Below are 6,527 nucleotides of genomic sequence, written 5' to 3' on the forward strand. Positions count from 1 at the left end.
TTCCACAGGCCACAATTGACAATCTGATAAACTCTATGCGAAGAAGATGTGTTGCATTGTATGAGGCAAATGGTGGTCACACCAGATACTGACCGGTTCTGAGTCCCCAGACCCCCAATAAAGCAAAAAACTGCACATTCCAGGGTGGCCTTTTATTGTGGGCAGTATAAGGTACACCTGTGCACTACCCATGATGTCAGATCAGCATCTTGATGTGGCACACCTGTGAGGTGGGATGGATTATCTCAGCAAAGCAGAAGTGCTCACTATCACACATTTAGACTGATTTGTGAGAAATGTTTGAGAGAAATGGTAATATTGTGTATCTGGAATGAATTGTAGGTCTTTAAGTCCATCTCATGAAAAATGGGAGCAGAAACAAGAGTGTTGCGTTTATATTTTTGTTCAGTATATATATATATATGAGTACAAACTTAAGCCCGATCCTGTTTTATGTCAGTTTTCACACAAGTGTCTTAAACTAAGAGTGGAAGCGCTGCTTGATCTCATAAATGATGTGATCGGGATTTTGCTGTTATGCGAGTGACAGGATTTCAGTAAAATAAACATTCAGTTTTTAGACTCCGAATGGAAGTTTTGGTTTTATTTCTCATATATGTTTAGATAACTGGCATCTCAGGTTTGCCATGTGATCTTAAAAGGAAACTTATTTTGGCGGAAGAGTTAATGGTGTTAAAAGGGGCAGGAATAAACAGCCACTGTTGAGCAGCATTTGTGTATTTGAAGCGGCTGGTGGCCCTGAAGGCCCAGAAGCTCTTGATGCAGGTTCCTTCAGAGGCTGGCTATCGAGCATAAACCCAGACACAAGTGATGACTGAGGTTCAAAGAGCTTTACACCAAGCATTCATGTGTGAATAATGTTCTGGATGTCTGCCGGATGGCCAACCAGCAAGGAGGTGGTAGTGAGATGGTAGGTCCCTTTAGGGTGCCTGGGGGGGGTCAATATGGCCCCACAAGACATGTGGGGCTCCTAAACAACCTGAGTATAAAAAGAAAAATCTTACCTCTGGAAATAAAATAGTTTTCATGCAGGAAGATGCACCATCCCATGTTTATGGGATAAAGGGAGAAAATCATGGTATGGAGACGGTCATTCGCTGACCTCAGCCCTATTGGGGGTGGCAGTGTGTCTGAAAAGAGCAGCTCTGGGGGGCAATGCTGGCATCCTCAGATGAAATACAGGCAGAAACTAGACACAGATTTACAAGCTCAATGGACGGGAGGGTTGTTACAGGGATGTCAAAGGGCAGCTCATACGTTTATAGGTCAAGCTACATGTTAATACATTCTTTGATCTGATCTATCCATGCAGCAAATACATCAGATTGCTATTTTGAGTTCATTATGACCCACCGAGTCTTTTCAAACTGCATTCCACATAATATTTTTTGCATTTATGCGTTTTGTGTTTTCCCAAAACGTGAATACTTCAATCAATCAACAGTTTTTTTTTGTAATGGCATTTGACATTCATATTATAATATAATCGGTGAGGATTAAACAATTCCTTTATTGTGCCAACTGTTTAGGGGAAGCAAACAAAGCCAGCTTGTGCGTAGTAATTTGTAACATGACGTAAAATGGTTTACCAGTATTGATAATATTAAGTTCCTAATTTGTATTGACTGTCTTTAAAAATCATTTCCAAACTGCCACCTTTGACACTGAAAGTGTCACTCATTGGTGATGTCACTCGTCAGTTCCTGTTATTGCCCATTATTCTCCACTGGGGGGGGTGACTGCAGATTCAGCTGCACATTTACAGGATACTTTAATGCACAGAATAGCTACTAACACCAGTACAACCCCATAAAACAGGCAGTCTATCATGTTCACTTATCACTTATAGCAACTGTTCACTTATAGCAACTGTTCACTTATAGCAACTGTTCACTTATAGTAACTGTTCACTTATAGTAACTCGGCCGCCAGTGATGCCGGATCCCCGCAGTCATGTTTCCCACTTCATATGGGGGAATATAAGTGCAAAGGTGATCCCCGCCGTCTCACAGACCCACACTTCCTATTCCAACAGCAGTTCCAAATCCATATGGTCCTGCTGGGTCAAAACCCTCAGAGTCTTTGTCTCGGATTGAAGTCCATTAAAACTGTTTCCCTGTGAGATTGACTCACGTTTTTAGCTTGTAGCCGAGGCTTTGGCGCCATAGGAAGGAGGCAGGGTTAGGGTGCATGAGGGTACGGCTGCACTGGAATTACCTTGACAATAGCAGGTGCAATTGAAGGGAACCATCCCATAATAATAATAATAATAATTCTTTATTGATCCCTGCAGGGAAATTCGCTTTTTGCCTACCCCATCCTGCCAAAGACAATTCTATGAACACTATGCAGCCAGACTAGGACCCTCCAAAGCACCCTCTACCTACGCAATAAAGTTTACAACCATTATTTTAACGTGAAGTCTAAACGAATATCAACAAAGAGAATTTAATAAACGCAATTCCCTTATTTTCACTTTTGTGAAAAACAGAATATAAAAATAAAGCAGATTTGTCATAGTGACGTAGAATGTAACTGGCCCATATTGGGAGCCCCGTGCAATTGCCTGCCTCGCCTGTCCTTCCTTCCCCTGCGCCTCTGCGTCAACCTCTCCGTGACACACGTGTAGGTGAGAGAAAGCTGATCAGCAGTGGAGTGGTGGCCCTGGAGGTGGGCCTTGCTCAGTTGCCACAGACCGGGCTATTCTGCCGAGGCCAGGCTCAAAGCAGCAATCCTCCGGCTGCAGGCACTGGGGCTTAGCCTACTTAGCTACGCACTGCCCTCTGATGAGCTACAGCAAGACCGGGGGGATTTTTCTTGATCAGGGAAAACATTATTTTGTTACATCAAGAGGTGAACTGGATAAGATCGTCGGCTGTTAGCCACATGGAACAGGGTTATTAAAGTGAATATCGCCTCATTCCTCATCACTGGCATAAGAGACAAAAGAAATGTAGCCTTGGCAGTGAGGAGTAAAAGCATACATACATAACAAGCTGTGGGTTTAACTCCTAGTAGTGTGATTGCATAAATTCCACCGATGATCATTAGAGTGACCTCTAGTATGCTGCGCAGACCATAAAGTCCTGTGATACATTTACATGCAGCGAGATTACAGGATGCATCAGCGACGTACTTCCTAATAACACTGCATTACCCTCTAAATCTAACACTATTTACAGCTTCTGACTTTGCCAATGCTTTAGTCATGAGTCCCTCACCAGAGCTCAGTTACCAGTTTCCAGGCAGCCATGTTCAGCTTGGTTTCCCACTCCTGCTTATGTACAATGACCCCCCACTATATATCAGTTCAGCCATCGCACCCCCGCTGTATCGCGGATTTTTCCCCGACGCGTCACAGTTCTCTGCGTATCGTGTACTTTGCCTGTGCTCCGATTGTTTTTGTTTTGTGTTAAGCCCCACAACGGGGTATGACTCTACATAAACGTTCTCGGGATTCCCAGGATTCTCACTGATTGCCCTATCAGTGCGTCGAAGGGACACCCCTCGATGTTCTGTCTGCTCATACATCAGGGCTATGCGTAGAGTATTCACCCAATTCAGGCCTGTTTCCTGATGGATCCTTCCCAACTGATATGAGCAATAAAGCCTCAAGTTCACGGCGGAGAACTCCATCAAATCATGGATCGTCTGACTGAAAGAATGAGACCCGTTGTCACTAGCGGGCCTTTCTGGAATCTCCCTCATCGGCGGGATTATCTCCTTCAGCAGACCTTTCGCTGTCGACAGTGCAGTGGCTTGAAACGTATTTGTGAAACTTGACTGAATGCAAATACTGTGAACAGTCAAATGGATGCATTGTCATATTTCTGTATAAACAGGTGGAGTTCGTATTATAGCAGACTATTGTAGGCTTATCCCTACATCCCCAACCTAGTACAAACAGAGGGACTTACATTGAATAATGATCTACAGTAAAACAATTAACCCTGTACAAAGGTGATGTACGTGAACAGCATGACAGCAGACAAATTCGATGCTCTTTTAATGATGGTGCATGCCGGCTTTCACTGAATCCGTGATGTCGGTGCTTTGTCACCACTCAGTCTGTGCGAGTTCAATAAAATCTATCATCAGGTGACAAAAGGGCTTAGGAAGTGTGGGACAGTTTAACCTTCTATCCCTTTCTGGTTTTATTCTTTAGACGGCTCATACGACATTGACGGAAGTCCCTGTGAACCACGAGAACCCTGGGGTTACCCGTTGTAGACCGACATGATCTCCTTGTGCCACGTGGTCCATCCCATGGATGATCATTGCTGCATTGAGTTTTTTGGTACAACAGGTAAGTTTCTGATCCAGATGACCTTTTCTACCACACACCCCTGGAGACGGCTTACAACAGGCGTTTTCGCACCTGTTTGTGAGGCAAACGGGTCATTCAGAGAAGATGCCGTCGCCTCAGTTGGTCCTTTGCTGCCTGGTCAGCTCTCTCATTCCCTTGCACCCCCTCATTCTGGCCTCCTATATGTGCCTGGCACTTGTTATTGCTGTTATTGTTGTTGTTATTGTTGTTGTTGTTGTTGTTGTTGTGGCACTCAAATTCAAGTCAATGCCAAGACAACATTCCTAATCCCAGTAATTCTCCGGGATTGGCTCGCTGTCTTCCACCATAGGTGCATGGCAGGACTGTAATCTAAACAATTTGTAATTGTAATCTGTCTAATCTGCCCACACAGGCCGGAACTTTATCCCGCTTCCCCAAAACCAAAAAAACATTCTCCAACCTCACCTCCATTTTACTTTTCGGTTCAGGTCTGATGGCATATTCACTGCAGAGGATCCACGTCAGATTCGGTGAGGGGAAGTGTTCTAACTTTGGCTCGAATACTTCCTGGTGATCCATCATCCTCAGTGCGTCTTACCATGGGCAGAGTTTGCCATCCTGCACGAGTTCCCAAAGGTCTGCAGTGACAAAACTGAAGTGCAAAACCAAGAGATAATTATTAATATAATAGTAGGACTCCAAGGAAATTCAGTACATACTGTGTAAATATTTGATTTTGGACGCATACTACGTGAAACTGGCTTGCTTACACCCCTTCAAATACACTCTGCAGCACTGACAGAAAACAGACGCGCAGTATAGAGCGCCCCCTAGAGGTACCCCCACCCTCTGCGCTACCAGCACAGAACAGCCAACACCAGAACAAATCTACAGACCAGGCCCAAGATTTGCACAAAAGTAGCCCGAAGATAAATCATTACATTCGGCTAAATACTACAAGTTTCACCCGCTGTCCGAAAACAGGGCATTTCTATAAACCTTTCGTAAGCAAAGAAGCAATTACCTTTAATTTAAATGGGGAATTTTTTTGAGCATTCCCAGACGATAAAAACAACCTACCGAATCATAACAAATAACCCATAACAAATAAGCCTAAAATAGGACCAACATATTTAAAACAGGGATGGCATGAAAATATACAGCCTATATATAGTAGAAATAATGAATGTATAATGTAGATTCACTTACCAGAATCAATACAGTCATGCGTCGCTTAATAACAGGGACACGTCCTGAGAAATGTGTCGTTAGGCGATTTTACCGTTGTGAGAACTTGTACAAACATAGATGCTATAGCCTACTGCACACTTACACTATACAGTATAGCCTACTGTATATAATGATAAAAGGTACAGCATAGTAAATGTATGAATCAGTAACGGTTCTTTATTATCAATATTATGTACTGTGCATAATTGTATGTGCTATACGTTTATACGACTGGCAGTACAGTAGGTTTGTTTACATCAGCATCACCACGTTAGAGTTGAGTAATAGTACTACGACGGCTACGTACGTCGCTAGGCGACAGGAATTTTTCAACTTCACTTCCATCGTCGTATCTGTGGTCCGTCACGGATCGAATCATTATGCGGCGCATGACTGCATATCTGTAATTGGCTCGCTGATAAACAAATGCATAACTCTATTTTCACTTTTCTCCTTTTTCAAAAAATCCTCTTCGCATTTCTCGCGATTAGCAAAATCTGGTAGTAATGTAGGTCGTGGCGTAAAGCAAACTTTCGTAAAGCAGGGGTTACTTGTATTTAAAAACAATAACAGAATATATATGACATTTGCTTGTATTCTATTTCCATTTGTTTCAGAAGCCATATTTGTTTATAATTGTTGTTTATAAAGGTTTTCCTAAATAATAATAACCCTGTCTTGTATACTTTAAGTAGGCCTACATAATGCATGGTGAGTTTTAGTAAAATTCTTACTTTTAATTTGACATTCATACCATATTTCATAAACGCGAGCAGCTTTGCTCTACAATGTTACACCAGGCGTCAAAGTATGCAGTTCTCTAACGCGTTGGTGCAGGAAGTATGAACTTTCAGGACTGCAGGTTGTCTGGCATTTTGGCAGGAATGCCTGGGTGCAGTCATGTCCGCAGTAAACATGAACCATGCCTAGGTATGAACCAGCCTTAAGGGCAATTCAAACGTAGCTTATCTGTACGCACACAAGGTGA

Source organism: Brienomyrus brachyistius, chromosome 10 (genome assembly GCF_023856365.1).
Source record: "Brienomyrus brachyistius isolate T26 chromosome 10, BBRACH_0.4, whole genome shotgun sequence".
Lineage (NCBI taxonomy): Eukaryota > Metazoa > Chordata > Actinopteri > Osteoglossiformes > Mormyridae > Brienomyrus > Brienomyrus brachyistius.